Source organism: Uranotaenia lowii, chromosome 3 (genome assembly GCF_029784155.1).
Source record: "Uranotaenia lowii strain MFRU-FL chromosome 3, ASM2978415v1, whole genome shotgun sequence".
NCBI lineage: Eukaryota > Metazoa > Arthropoda > Insecta > Diptera > Culicidae > Uranotaenia > Uranotaenia lowii.
In genome coordinates, this window is record NC_073693.1 from 283,481,314 (window position 1) to 283,497,904 (window position 16,591).

The following is a 16,591-nucleotide window of genomic DNA, read 5'->3' on the forward strand; positions in this document are numbered from 1 at the left end:
CTTCAACTATAAATATTATAGATTCAACTATACATTCCTGGTTCACCTCTCACATTCAACTATGATAGATTCAACTGTAATGGTATAAATGATTGAACTGTAAATAAATTAGATTCAACTACAAATGTTTGATTGATTTTAGGCATTGAACTATAAATATAGTAATTCCAACTATATTGTTATGATTGATTGTGTGATACTAGAATAATACTACAAGACTAGAATAATAAGAATACACTACAAGTCCATAAGTGTAGCTAGTGTGCCTTTAGCAGCAGGCAGCTCGTGTTTACCAATGGCAGAACATGAGATAATAGGCAAAGGAGGTATAATTGGATAGCGCATTAGCTTGTTTAAATAAAATTGTGACAAAAATTTTCCTCTTTCAGGTTAATTCTAGCCAGATGCGGCATCCTGTTTGGCTGGCACCGATTTTCGTTTCATCGGGAAGCAGAAATGGCTGGACAATGCGAAAACCATTGATGTGCTGACGGCTAACCCGAACAAACCATTATTATATTATTTGTAGTAAACATAACTTTTTTTGTGCTTACAAATAAACAAAATATCTATAAAACTAAATTGAAAATAAAAATTAATGCAGATAAACTACAAAAAAAACAATCATAAAAGGGTCGGGATTCAACCAGACCGAACTGAACGCCATCAGCATTTTTTCAAGACACTCAAGCTTGATGTTGAACCAGGATCGATGGTTTTTAATCTAAAGAAATAAATTCAGTTAATAATTTTCGCTTTTTCGATCAAGAATAGGAATTACACGAGATCTAATTTCTCTTTTTTTTATTTCTTATGGCGCTCAGTTCGGTCTGGTCGAAGGCCGGCCAAATATAGTTGAACACTAGAAGTATAATTGATTTAATCATATTTATAATTAAATCATCCATAGCTGTATGGTTGAATCTACAATATATTTACTTGAATGCCCAACATCGATCAGAATATAAATATAGTTGGATTTATTAAACTAATCATTAAAATATAATTGAATATTCAATAAATATAGTTGGTCGAGAATCAATCAGCAATATGATTTAATTCACTCTCTACTTTTTTCTCCGTGTTTTTCCAAAATAATAGTTTTATTTCGATATGAATTTTGAATTTCTTTTTTTGAATTGAAGAATTATGATAACATTGCTAATGTTAATTGTTTTTTTTTCTAAAGTAAAATTATAAAAAAAACCAATTCTTCATGACTTGAATTGGATTGAAATTGATGGAAATATCATCATAGAAACCCATCACAGATTTTTTTTATAATATCACAGGAAGACAGAATTTTTTTTCGCAAAAACACAGAATTATTTTCGGCAACATTGGTATGTAGTAGAAAAACAAACACAAAATAAATGAAACATTAAGAATGAACCCTTTATTTTTCATTTGTTTTTAAAGCACGACTCTCTTAAGTATATATTTTAGACGAAATCATAGAAAAAACAATAAAAACTTGAATTTAAAAGATTAAATAAACATTTTTTTTTCAAGTTAAATTAATTTTAGTATTGCAGAGAAAACATCATAAAATAACAATCAAAATTCAGATGTTTTTTTTTATTAGTATAAGATATATTTCAATCTACGCAAGACTATCAAAAATATTGGGTTTTCTGAAGTCGACCAGAAAATGTTTGGTTAGCTAAGTAAGAAAAATTTGAAGCTTTTATGATAAGTGAACGTGTTTCAATATTTCAATCGAATAACTCAAATTTTAAGGAAAAGAAATATTTTATTTTAGATATACGAATGTTTAATTAACTATCTGTTGGAATTTTGGAAAACTGTTCTTATTATTCTATAATATTCAAAATTGAACCAAGATAGCCAGCAGAAGTTAATCTAATGAGATTAAAAATGTATGAGTTTTCAGAATTTCGCAAACACAAAAAAATGTAAAGAACATTCAATAGGGATCACACCTATAAGGAATCATTAGTTAATCGATAACTGGAAGAAATTTATTGATTGAGAATATTACAAGAAAGCATCAGGAGTTTTTTTCATATTTGAGAAATCCGCAAAAACTTTTATTTTTATTTTTTACAATTAAGACCCTCAGAGTCAAATGGGTATAACGTATAAGTGCAAAAATGATTGATTTTGAGTTTATAATACGGAATGATTTTTCATGTTTCACACTATATTTGGTGAATTCTTCAGATTTTTAGACCTTTATTTACATACCTCTATATTAGGTAGAGAAATACAAGCTTTTGAAAAACGTATGGAAAATGGCCAAACACAACAACTTAAAAGCGTGTTTTCTCGAAATTTGCTTTCATGAACTTATACCACTGACCACACTGACATGACACTTAGAACAAAAATTCAACCATTTTCTGTCTAATTTTTTGCAGGTTCGCAATACCGACGGCAGGTGGCGAACCTGAAAAATTTCACAAAAAATGCCCTGTAGGAAAAATGGTCCTGTTTGGCCCGATTCTATCGTAGAAATTGCGTGTTTTATTTTTAAAGTTGGGTGGCCTTTCCTAACTGGGATAGCATTTCTTCAAATCGATCGATGCGCACTCTGGAATCGACATTGCGTACTGTTGGAAAAATTATCCAGAAAACGAAATCGAGTGTCCAGTCAGTATGGTCAGTGCTTATACCCCCTTTTTGGGATCAAATTGCTTAATAATGAAAATCCAAAGTCCAAAGTTGCAAAAACTTTCGTGAAAAAAAATTAGAGACCAGAAAAATTTAGTATGAACCTTCTAAGAACTCTTAAAAACAAATCAAAAATGTATTAGCAACAGAAAAAAGCAAGCATACAAGATACTGTAAGGCATTCATTGAAAAAAAAATTCAGAATCAACCACTTTTTTGAATTTCCTTACCGAAAAAAGATTTTTTTTAGTTCGAAAATACCGATTTAAATGTGGCATCACAGTTCTTACGTCGTATGAAACAAAATGTAAACAAACAGTTTTGTTCCGAAAAATATACAAAATCTGATATAAACAAGTCGCAACTTCTTTCCATGTAGATTATTTGTAGCCTGGACAACAAATTCTATATTTGAAATACTAATTTTTAAGTTGTTTTGATAACTTTTGCAGCAGTTTTCTTTGAATTCTTAAGATACGACGTAATGAAAGCTCACGCGAGATGATCGTTTTTACAACAGTAGAAGGCAGAGATGCCAATGTGCCTGATTTTTCAGGCGTTGCCTGATTTTTCGAGGCTCTGCCTGACAACCTGATAAGCCATTGATTTTCCCTGATTTTTGAAAATATGCCTGATTTTGCCTGATTTTTGCGAATGTCATGAAAAATGGGTAGTAAGGAACTGGAGTAGGTGCCATAGCTGAAGTGAAAAAGTGAAGTTATTGAAAAAGAGAATTGAAGGTATTGCTTTGATGCAGCAGAATTGTTCAACTAAGTAGGCTCACAACACATATTGGAGTGAAAATGTGGAGAGATGACCAAAAAAAAAAAGATCATCACTTTGAGCGAAATTTCCGTTACTTTTACGTAGCCTGATTTTGCCTGATTTTTATGTCGCAAGTTCCCTGATTTTTTAAAATAAATGTTGGCAACCCTGGTAGAAGGTAAAACTTGTGAAGTACCCTTCTAGGAGCGGTAAAAAATTGCCATCTTTTGACAAATGTGTCATATTTTCTTCATGGAATCGTAAATTAATCTAGAAAAGCAATTCTGGATGGAAAGAACAGAAAGAAACTAAGCATCACCGAAATCAGGACCATTTTTCAATTGAAATTAACCTTTCCATTTCTATAAAAAAAGGCGTTCAAAGAAGACATTGAATCAACAAATTTCAAAATTTAAGGTTTTCAACCAGCGCAAATGAAACAGGCACAAATAATGTTCATGGCAGATGTTACGAGCCATTGAAGCAAAATTCTATTCAAACAAAATCCGGCGCACCTAATTCCAGCAGCAGTGGTCGGCTAATCCGAGAGGCGAAAAGATACATATCCCCACGGATTTCTCATCAATCCGGCTGACTATGTATTTATATTCGTACATACATATGTACAGCTAGCTAAATCTATCCGCAGGGAAGTAGAATGACAGAAGAGAAACTGCTATTGCTGCTGCTGATGATGATGAGATGACTTCCGGAAGTGCTACGTTTAATTATAGTAGTCGCGGTCGTCGTTCCCCGAGTTCTCCTGGCTGATTCCCGCCCTCGTATGGCTGTCGCCGCGCTTGGTTGAAGCAGAATCATCCTCCTCATTATTTCCAGCAGGCAGAGGTTTGTTCGTTCGGCACTAGCTTAGATTAGCTCGCAGCCACGCATCCTCCCAGGGGCAGTTCCCGTGGGGTGCCCTTTTCCTATCTGGCCCGGCATATTTTTTTCCTTCGTCCGACCGACGACGCTTTGTCATGATATTAGAAGGCGATTTCCCTGTGCTGCTGCCGCGACGATACCAATGTACATGTGTGCCGTGGCGGATATTGGCTAAACCAACACCATTGAGCGACCCAACTGTATTCGTTCAGCCTTCCATCGTTTTTCACCTACTCTCGGGGGGACGACCGCCCGCCCACCACCGCCTCGCGTGAATAGATACGCTTTTCTATGCGGTGGACGCGATAGGACGTGACGCGACGCGGAGGAAAAATACACAAAAGACAGGAAGAAGCTGATGTGCGCTCCTCTCTCGGATTTGGTGTGGTACAGAGTACATGAACGAAGCGGGGGCCCCATAAAAAACACGGAGTCAGGTCGCCGCGTCAATTGCGCATCCAAGCGATGCCACGTCGTCGTCGTTCGCTTGTTCGTCCTCCCTTTATCCGGGTCGGTCGATGCTGCTGCGTCGAGAGTTTCTAGGCTGATGCTGCTGCTGGGATACAAATGGCGGTGGGGCGATGCCATGTTTTAGATTGGTGATGGCCTAGGAACGCCAAACGGTGGGAATTGGGCGAGGGTGGTATCGCCGCTCGGTTTCAGAGATCGAAACGGATGATGGGAAAATATGCACCCCCGATTTGCACCCTGAGATCGACCGAGGCGACCCTCTCTTTTGTTGCTGTTATGCCATAATGTTACGAGACGTGGGTTTTCCATTGTTTTCTTCTCGAATAATAATCATCCAACAGCGCCCCCCAAGAATAATAACAAGAATAACAGCAAAAGCAGCAGCATTTGCCGTTGGGTGGAAACGAGAACACGGACAATCTCGACGTCCGCCGACGATGTCGAACGCGACGTCAGCAGAGAATAGCGGATCTGCTGGTTCCGAGACCTGCGCACTAGGCGCTAGGATGTTGTTGGTTGGCAGCTTGAAGGGGGATTTGCGTCGTTTTTGTTGCCCATCACACTCTAGGATCTGCTCCTGGCCTATCCTGTCGTTGGCCACATCTACCGCCAGCCAGCCAACCAGATAGCATCTCATGGCCATCCGCACACACACACATCCTCGAACCCAATAATAATCCCCCTAGCAAATGAGCAAATGTGGGAAGTGTGTTCTGTTCTATGTGCGCATTCAGGCAACCAGGCAGTAATTCGCCATATTTATTTTCCTACTTTCCTCCTCTCTGTGGGTATCCTCTTGCTCTTTCTGAGCGCTGCTTGCTGGACCACTTCACAGAGTGCTCTCCTCACCGCCTGCTGCTGCTGTATGCCCGCCTTCTTTCATTTCCTAGCTTTTTTTCAGTACGCGTCGTCCCTGATTTTATTCCGTATTCCGTTCGTCGAATCCCGATCTGGCTGTGCTGCTCCTGCTGTGTGTCGGGGTTCAGCCTGGATGCCATTTTTCGAGTTGTGTTTGATTCCTCCTTTCTCGCTTGCCCGATTCCGCTTCAGCATCACCCCCCACCTCCCAAATCGGTGTATCTATGAGGTAGATTGTTAGGGATACCATACATATCAGAAGAAAAAAACATAAAATTCTTCTTTAGTTCAATCCTTATATTGTATTTTCGGTAAAATTACAGGAAGTTTGGCAAAAAGTTACAATTTACGGCAGAAATTACACACATGTTGCCAGTGTAAAATTACCTCATGTTCGGTAAACATTAACGAACTTGACAAATTTTTCGGTGACATTCCAATTTGAAACCATGTATTTTTTTATTATCAAACTTTTAAAATACATAATTAGAACCTAATTTTTATCGAACTTCTTTTATTTGTGTTTAAATTTCATAAATTCGTATTTTTCTGTCTAGAGCTACATCAAAATTTGATAAAAAAAAAAAACGAGAAAAATGATCTAGTGACCTGCTTCTCTGTCAAAACAAACAATCAAATAAAAAAGCGTTTTGCTTAGACAGGGTGGCCAGCGAGTTTCCATTTTAAAATTCCCGTTTTTTTCCGGTTTCTACGATTGAAAATTTTGATTTCCACTGTTGAAAACGACATAAATAAAGATTTTAACAGTGTTTTTTTACCAAAAAAAAAATCATATAAAAGTTTATTGGGATTTTTTTAGTAAAATAAAATATTAGCAGGTTGAAAAGTCGAGCTGCAAAAAAACAAAAAAATTCTAATACAGCCTTAACTGTATCCTGCAAAATTTGGTGAAAAATTGTCGACATCTCCTAAAATTGAATTACTGATCCATAAATCAAAACTTAATTTAAAATTGGGATTCATAATTCGATTTCAAATTGAAATTAGATTTTTTTGGAATACTCAAGATCGATACTCGTTGCTACTGATTGATATTTTAATTGATTTTTTTCCTACGCAGTTTAGAGAACAGATTTCTCTAAATCATATCGTTCCTAAGCATTCTGAAATTTTATGTCGATTCTCATCTTGAATACTGAATAAGGTTTTATTGTTGGGTTTCATGGGGCCCGAGAAATTGGAGAACGGTTGCTATGAACCGAGTGAATTTTAGGAATTATGTTCGTCAAGTTATGTCGTAAGACGGAATACTATGTAAATAAAAAAATAAAATAAATGTTGGGTTTCATTTAAATTATTTTTATAATGTGTTTTCAGAACCTGAATGATGTTTGCTGTATTAATCTAAATTTTGAGAATTTCAGTCCAGTGTTAAAAAAATATATAAAGGTATTAATGTAAACTCTAAATTTAAATCTTCATCCAAATTTTTGAACCCATGTTAGTGTGAAATTAGCTTTTTAAAGTCTGATTTTTTTTAAATAAAATATTTATCAATATGATTACAAAACTTGTACACATTTGATACGTAACTATTTTAATTTCTTATCAAATGGAGTTAAATCGCAAAGTTTACAAAAACAAAAACTAAGAATTTAATTTTTTTATTTTTATTTTTAATGAAATGAACCTTGAAGTATGGTTTTTATAAAAACGTGTACTCTAGTAAACCCTTTTCAAAATAGCCGAAAATAAGAAAAACTTGCTCAAAAAAATCATATTTGCAACTACCATGTGTTCCAATTATTAAAACAAAAAATAAATTCACATCGCTTCTTGGAAGTCGAAATTTTGTCAAAACTTTTAATTCTTTTTACTTATTTCTTAATCCAGATTGTCAGGTTTTTTCATGAGATTTGTAAAGAAGGCGCACTAGGGTATAAAATTTGAAATTCTCACATTAAATACCACTATTGAAGATGCTTTAAAAATAACAAAAATAAACATCTGAGCTCACCGATTTTAAGGTTTTTTTTTTCATTTGAAACACACTTTTTACTATTCACTGACCAATATCCATGAGCTAGGAATTAATTTATTTAAGAAAATTTTTCTGCTATGTTTCGTTATTTAGAACACGTAAAAAATATTTTTTTAAAGAAACCGGAACAATGGAAATGTATATGCTGAGCACAAAGATTCGAGATTTATTTAAAAAATCCCGATTTCTCAAAAAGTTCCTTATGTAATTTTAATTCCGACGCTTTCTAGTTTTTCTCGAATCGTTGGCTAACCTAAAATAAAGGACAGGGAAATGTAAAGCTTCTGAGAATAATTTAAGAAAGAAAATTTAGTCTGGGTGAAATGAATGAACTTTAGAATTCAAAAGGTTTATATATGAGAAAAAAGAATTTTCCCGGTTTTGATTTCAGATTCCAGGTTTTTTCCCGGTTTTCTCGGTTCCATTTTCAATTCCCGGTTTTCCCGGTTTGCTGGCCACCCTGATATGATATTCCGACATTTTTTCGCTCTTCCCGAATGGTTTACAACCCTAAAATAAACTAAAATAAACTAGAACTATGGATTGTAAAATTTCTGAGAAAAAGTTTCGTCATGATGAAATGAATGAATTTTAGGATTGAATAGGTTTATATATGGGAAAAAAATAATTTTCCCGGTTTTCCCGGTTCGCTGGCCACCCTGTAGTAGCTCATTCTCAATGGGCAAAACTGATGATTTCTCTTTGAAATGTCAATAACGGCGCCGGCTACGTCCTATTAGTCAATAGATGGGTAGAAGAATTAGAGAAATGGATGAAAGACATAAAGTTGTGCATTAGGACCGAGGTCAACTCTGTATCCTAGCAAAAAAATTGGTTTGGTAGTGTGGATTCAGATGGATATGATCTGGAAACACCTTTGAAGTGTATGGATCTGAATGTGCAACCTTTTAACCTAATTTCTTACATAGTTCTTTGTAAAATTCCTTAAATATATTGTAGAACATTTGAATGTGTTACAATAATTCGGGCTATTCTTGACCAAAAAAAGTACAAGGTTTCAACTTTCTTTTATTTGCGTTGCGCCTTGTTTATATTTTAATGGCAGGTTATTTCATAACTATGAATTGATGGTTGGATTAACTTAAATTACATTAATTGTATTCCCAAACAAATGATTTTTTTTTATAACTGGAAAGTGAATCGAATAAAAGTGAATCAAATAAAAAACGGGTTAAGCGAGAAAATCTCCTCGTTAACAAAAATAAAACTCAACCGTATAAAATCACAAATTAACGCTGTTCACCATTTTAAGGAAAAAAATTACCAAACTTTCACTGCTTTCCGGTGAAAACTACCGGATTTTTGGTCATATTAACAAGCAATGTGATAAAATTTACTGCCAATTCAAACACGTTATTGAAATAAGTTTCACAGTTTTTTCGGTAGAAAAATGTAGCTAATCTAAACGCTGATTCGATCAAGCAATTTAAGACTTTAGTTCGACCTATTCAATTTTGAGTGATTTTGGCTTTGGCAAATTTTGGCTTTTTTACCGAATAATGTCCGTAGTATTGTCACTGTCACTTATCATAATAACAGTATACTTGATTGGCTTGGCAAATTTTGGCTTTTTTACCGAATAATGTCCGTAGTACACACCAAAAATTTTTTAAATTTACACGTGCCAGAAACGCTTCAAGACCTAAATTATTTTGATCTAATCTTGAAAAGATCTAATTTTACATCAATTTTAATTTAAATACCACACACACCACCAATTCAACGAATGACACCAACCATAAAGTTCGAAAGATATATTTTTGCAGTTACCTTATTCAGCAGGTATTTAATTTTTCGTCCCATTAAAATTTTCAATTGATCGAATTTTAAAAACATCACAGTGATGTAAATCTCGAAAACCGAGGAATTGGCATCCCAATCAGGCATCGAAAAGAAAACGTCAAAAAAAGCGAAAAGCTAAAATTTTTATTTATGTTTGTTTTGGTTCTTTATTCTGTGATGAAAATCCGGTGAACGGTGTGGTGTGGTCAGGAATGTGGATTGCAGTGTTTCGTGCCGAGTCGGCACTGCCGACAAAAATTCGCAGATTGAGAAACAGCCGGAACAATCTATGATGTCAATCTTCATCCAGTATCCGATAGTCTGTACTCGTTCGGTGGTTCCGCGACCGTTTCTGTCCCAAGAGATCCAGCATTAAGTCCTGACATCAACACGAGCGATCACCACTTCCGAATGGAATGCGGTTAAAGGGGTAAGTTTTTAAACATTAGAACTTCCCTTTAAACTGATACTTTATTCTATTTCTTTCGTTCTTCGTTGCATCCTCAGCCGCAGCTACGGCCAAATCTGCTCGATATTGAATCCGATGAACATCGATAGCGATGTGCTCCACAGATACGGTAGAGGGTTCCCACACGTAGGAAGAATATTTCTCCTGTACTGAGCCTTGTTTGACAGTGACGCCGTTCGGGAAAATTAGACGGTAAATAATCCGCTGCTAGCCTAAATCAGTTTTTAAACATGTCCAAAACATTCTTTTCAGATTCGAGACTGCAGTCACAGAAAAAGTCAATTGCAACGGCTTTCTCGATATCGGATTGAAATATAAAATTGTGGATGCTTCACTGAGGCGGTCAAGATTTATACGAAATGGCCCAAGGCATTAACAGTACGCTGAGAAAATTCAACTGTTCTTGGGAGAAGTTGATCTTGGGAGCAAATTGGTAAACCAGTAGACTTTGTAAGGAAAATAGTTCTTGAATCTAATAAGATATCACAGGTAACAGGCAGCAATATTCCATTGATTTTAAAATAGTTTTCAGCAGGTAGCAGCCTAGCAATCCACTACGTTGCATTTTTTTTTGCTTTACCTACCTACTTAATTATTGAAAAAAATTGAATGATTTGCAAGAAAAAATCTCATTACATTTCAGGATTTGAAGTTGCTTCATAAAACTACATTTGTTAGTCATTTGTTAGTCATTCTGCTCCTCAGACGAAAACTGTCGACAACCGACTTATCAAGCCGCTCGTTAGACCACCATTAAAACGCCCAAGGACATTTCAACAATGGAAACGACAAATGTCACCGGTAAGCAATTTCCAATTATTCATTTTTTAAATAAGTCCACACACTTCAATTTCTATTTGAAATGCATTCAAATATGCGGGAATAGCTTAAAACCTAAACTCACTACTGATAACAAGTTGATGTCATAGAATGAATAAATGAAGACGCTATAATGTACGATGAATGCCAAAGCTTAATTAAAATCGCCTCTATGTATGCAATGATGTTTGCAAGTATGTGGGGTGAAGTTGGCTATGGCTGAACAAATTCGATTTTTCCAAAACTCACCCCAATTTTTTTTCAAATAAACGGATGCTAAATACTTAATAGAATGTTCAGTATTCGAAAACCCGTACTCACAAGACCTCCAAACATCAATTTTGTATTTAAGTAAAACTAAAATTAAATGATTCCGTTCATACGAACATGTTGGAAAAGTATTTTTTCCCCAGTACAGTTTTGATCATAATGTTGTCGCTTTTTGAATCAGTAGAGGAATCAATATACACAAAAAATAGTTTTGAAGTTGTTGATAATAAAAAGTGCTCGGTGGCCGATAACCCTAACCTTTTTATAGCAGTGTAATAAAACATATTGTTGCATATCTGTAGGCGATATATTTTATTGAAATGGTATGCATGAAGTTGTAGGTGTAGTATCTAAGCAATCATCGCTATGTACACATGCCAAGTAGACCTAGCTATGAAAATACGTTCACTTATATCGCTCATTAAAACGTCTCAATGTATAGAAACGGATGAAGATGTGTAGTGCAGAATTATTTTTTAATTAACCTCAGCAGCGGAGTGATGCTGTTTTGAAAATCATATTGAATTTAAAGGCTGTACCTAGAATTCTTGTTCTAATAACTGAATTGTTAACGAGGATGTCTCATGAAATTTTACAAATGCTACAACGAGATGGTAGTTCGATTGCACAAACAAAAATTACACGAAATATTGGAAGCAGAAACGATAGGTACTACAAGTGGATAATTTAAGTTTTGTCGGTCAGAAAAGTCTCTCCAATATTGTTTTTTTGCAGACTATTTGGTACTATTGACAAATTAGACCGAATTGACCATTAGAGTCCTATCGGTTCAACTTCGATAAGCGACATACTGTACGTTGACAGCGAAACGACCAAATAAAAAAACGGTTTTCTGAGTGTCGGGAGGAATGTTTGAAGTTGTAGAACGTTACTACTTTGGCATATTAACTGTTTTTTCTAGAAAATTATTTATATCAGTCTGTAGAATGTTTTACAAATTATAAAGTTTAAGAATAGTTAAAGTTTTTTTTAAACATTGCCCGTGAAAATTTTAAATTAAATTTTAGTATTTTATAGAATAGGCTGTATAAAAAAATAAAAATATGAATAATAAAATGAAATGTATGCTTCTAAACTTTGTGTCTCCGAAAGCTCCTTTGATCAAAAATATAAGTATACCATGCTGAATCAAAGCAATCGAAAGGTTTTTTTTTTAATTCAACCAAGCTATAGGATAAGTTCAGATACCGGTATTGGGATAGCAACTTACTCTCTTCATCAGTGAGCATTTTCGATCGAAAGCGCTCACTGAAGAAGATAGTAATTTGCTATCGAAATTCTGTATCTGATCTGATCTTTCTTATATCGTGGTTGAATTAAAAGGAATTTTTCGATTGCTTTGAATCAGTAGAATTTTTTACATATTAGAATGTACAATGTAATATTATATCATAAATAATCTAAATTTATGTCAAAAAAGATGCTACGCTTTTGTGCGTCAAACTTGACATAAATTTACATCATTGATGATATAATATTATGGCGAATGTGTCGTTTTATTAAAGCCGAAAATTTTATGTCTTCAAGCGTTTCTGTATTTTCCAGAGTAATTTTATGTCAAAAGTGATGCTTCTTTTTTGTGCATCTTTTTTGACATAAATTTACACCAAAAAATTAATAGTGTGTATTGTCACTGTCACTTATCATAATAACAGTATACTTGATCATTAGAAAAACACAAACTAAATTCATTCGTTTACAATCCGGTAAAAATTATCGGTTTCTTCGTTTAAATAGAAGTTTGATGTTGATTGATGTTTAATTAAATTTCATAGATTTTTAGATAAAAATTACCGGTTAATCGATTAAAGCTATTGAAAAGTCAGCAAAAAATAACCGGGCATTTCACAAGTCAAATCGATCAATTTTTTCGATTTGATTTATTTACTCTGCATGATAAAAATTCGGAAACAGCGATTTGGAAGGTTTCCAGTTACTGTGTAATTATCACTATCATTAAGGGATGAATCAATCCGTGCTTCGAACAATATTGTTGGTAGTCTGGTTAAAATAACCAAACATTTTTATTTTTTTTTTAAATCTCCGTTTTTAGTGACAAAAATACATATTTTGGTAAATATCGGTATCGAATTTTGAATACGACGAATGCGCCAACTGTAAACAAATCCAGATAATCACATAAATACGTTAAACTCTTTATTTAACATCCGAAAATATGATCTCCTTTTGATTTTTCTTATTTTAGTGAAGTTAAATTTAGTTTTTTAAATAAGGCGAATAGCTTTTTTATGAGTGTGTAGTCCCACAGTTCATTCGCCCATTTCCCCTCAAAATTTCGTTGCGAACAAAAGGGCCAATAGTTATTTCGAGATGGAAAAAGGGCATTGAAGTTTTTGAAATTTGTTTTCCCAGGACGAGAAGAAGCACAAATCAGCATTTATAAGATCGTTGAATGTGCTTATGTGTTAATGTGATCATTTGGACCCGCTTTCAAACCGATATTTGCTTGAATATTGCTTCTTTAATGAGTGATCCAAAAGGCGAACAGTCATTCTGCAATTCAGAAGGGCGCTCCAATTTGGTGAATGAACAAAATGAGAGCACCAGTCTGTGGTAAAAGGGCCCACAGTTATATTTATTAGTTTTTTGAAGTAATTAGTACGGAAAAGCTTTATTGATCGATCGGGTGATGAAATTAAATCAATTTGAAAGCGTTTTAGCGACTTATTTAGGAAAATGATAGTACGCAGCTAAATAGGAAATTGATTTTATTTTCTGAAACATGGAATGCGTTTTTCTCAAAACAAAGGTCTTGGCGCATTCGCCGTATTTAGAGTTCTAAGTTAAAGTTACAAGAAGTTCGTTAAAATTACAGCCGAACCGGCAAATATTAACAAATTTTGACAGTTTGTTCGGTTGAAAATTAACGAGTTCTCATTAATCCAAACAACCTTTTACAGTTTGTTCGGCGAATACAACGATTTGTCGTCATGCTGAGATTTTGGACAGCCAAGTTTTTGGTATTCTTACTGAAAATTGTCCGCAATATTGACAGCTGTCACTTGTAATTATTGCATGTTTTCGGTTATAATTGTTTTATCGATTTCCAATCGTTCAAAATTCGGTAATATGTAGTTGCTGTTTCAGTACTTTTCAATAGAGGTGGGGTTTTTTCATTCATTTTTTTACAATTTTCTAAAATTACTTTTTTTGTTTTTAGCATGGTAACCCTAAACCCGCTAAAGTCTCCGCATTGCTGCCAGGACCGAGCTGCTGTTGCCTGGAGTGGAACGAAAAAAAACCGAGTATCATCATAAAAACCTTCTCTCCTAGTGTTTCCGCGCCGTCGTCGTACCGCACGTCCTTTCTAAGTTCCCGGGGCCATCATCCCCAATCCTTCCTCTTGTCCCGCATTCCCCATGCACGAGATCTTTCCGAATGATGAGGAGCTTATGGGGACCAAAAAAAAAACATCCATTTGGTCGCGTCGCCATCGCCATCATCATCCTATCTATATTGCTGCTGCTGCTGCCGCGTCTATACTATTTACAGCTTTGCTGCTGCTGATGCTATTCCCAACTGCTAGGCTGCTAGCTGGAGTCCCCCCGAACTCCCAAAGTGGGACGAACGATTGGGGCTGCCATGCAGGAGTGGTGCCGCGCTGCCAGAGCTAGAGGAAAAAAAGCGAATGCCTGGCTGACTGCTACACAGAAACGATAAAAATGTGGAAAAATAACATTCTATCCTATCTCGGGGAAACGACGAGGAGTGCTCTCTACAACAGACAAAAAAAAAAAAACTCAGAAGAGTCTGCTAGCTATAGCACACATCGACAATATCAACGCCAACACGACTAATGCCGAGGATTGATGCTGTGTTTGTTAAAAAGGAAAGGAGGGAGCAAACGCGGCGATGGTCCCCTTAGAGCGCAGATATGTAGGTACGGGTACACGCACAGCAAATGGATGTCGACAATTGACAGTTTACGGAGTTGCTGTTGCGTAATCGACTCTGTGATGAGTCGCGTGATTAGATTCGAATTCCGCTATAACACGAGGACATCAATCCACCAACTTGAAAGGGGTCACTTTCAGACTGACGACACTCCTTCGAGCAGCAACTTAAAACAAACGGTAAAAAATTGTGCTACGATTTCGCACAAAACACACGCTCCCATGCCTAGAATTGTGCTAACAGCAAAAGCGTAAAAAAAACCTTTTTGTTATAACAACAATAAGCGAAACAAAATGCGTTTCCGCTGGCCTGGCCTCTGGCTCTAGCTGTGACGAATAAAGTTATGGTTGAGTGTCCTATCGCTGCTGCTGCTAGGTTCACAAATTCGGTGGGAAGGAATCCACGCCCGTCAGGCGTGGTGCGCGGAATACTAGAAGTAGCTGTACTAGCTTACATAGAAAAACTGATGGTTAAGGGGGGACCTGGGAGTCAGCAGAAGAACACAAAACAAACTCCGCTGAAGCGGTGGCGCGGGGCGACCGGATCCAAAAGCTAACTGTTGCGCGCTTTTATGACTGTGTTTTTTTTTCTCTCCCTAGCTCATTCCGATGCAGGCCGCCTGGCTGGTATGTAGGCGAACCGGGCCCTTTTCCGCGGCCACTTCGTCCCATTTCCCTCCGGAGACCGGTCGCCCGATCCGTGCCACGTTTGGCTTTTCCGAATCAGCAGCCTGTGTAGGCCTATAATTACACAGTGCCGTGCTATAAAAGGCCTTTGAGCCAGTTGACAATGTATTGGTTGTTGTTCTATGAACCTGCTGCTAGCTGGCTGGCTCGGCGATGCATCTAGTATCAACTGCAGTATTACAATACCAACCTCACGATGGGGCGTAGTAGCAGCATTGGCTCCATGCTCCGTAAAGAAGGAAGAAGAAGAAGCAAGGGAAAAAGTCACGCAAACATGGACTCATTCGGACGCGTGCACTCGTTCGTGTGTTGTGTGTGCCGCCATTAGAAGGAGGATTGGGTGTGGCACCACGGGGTCTCGTGACAAAAACTATCATATCTAACTTATGCCTCGTGGGTTGACATTTTTGTTTAAAGATGTTCCAAACTTAGGAGATGGTTTTATTGGTCCTAGAAACGTTTGGGAGATGATAGTTGTCAAAATGGACGTTACGATCAATTGAAACCGTCGAAGCTGGCAGCATTTAGTTTAGCTTCATAACAATAAGAAAGGGGTGTTAAAACTAGTAACTAGAGGACTCATGAGATCTCATACAATATACACGGTTTGGGCCACACTACAATTTACAGTGTCGGACAAAACGTTAAGAGCACTCTTATGCAAAGAAATGGTCAAATATGGTTCATGTGAAACCAAGCGACGAGCACATACTAGTATGAAAACCGCGAGCTTAACGCAATCAAAGCAACCCATTTTAGCTAAACGCACCGATAGCTGTCAAAAGTTGAAAACCGATGCGAAAAAATATAGGACTAGTTCCTCGTTTCGGCTACCAAGTGTTGCTTCGACCGATTTTTGAAGAAAATTGATTGTTTCTCGGTGGCATTTTGTGTTTTTCGGATCCTAGAAAGTGTTTATCATGTAAACAAGAAGTAATAATGTAAGGTTTTAATTCTAATTGCAGTCAACGAAAAATGGGTCGCGCACCTAATTGC

At 36.2% G+C, this 16,591-nt stretch overlaps 1 protein-coding gene and 1 long non-coding RNA gene across 4 annotated transcripts in view; one reads left to right on the top strand and one right to left on the bottom strand.

Moving 5' to 3' along the window:
- The window catches only part of LOC129751291 (protein tramtrack, beta isoform-like), a 70,889-nt gene that overhangs the window by 31,842 nt on the left and 22,456 nt on the right, over nt 1-16,591 (bottom strand). The gene's annotated exons all lie outside the window — the stretch shown is intronic.
- On the top strand, nt 9,610-10,839 carry LOC129751292 (uncharacterized). The gene is made up of 3 exons (XR_008738665.1): nt 9,610-9,845; nt 9,923-10,076; nt 10,137-10,839. It is a non-coding gene; the product is annotated as an uncharacterized LOC129751292 (long non-coding RNA).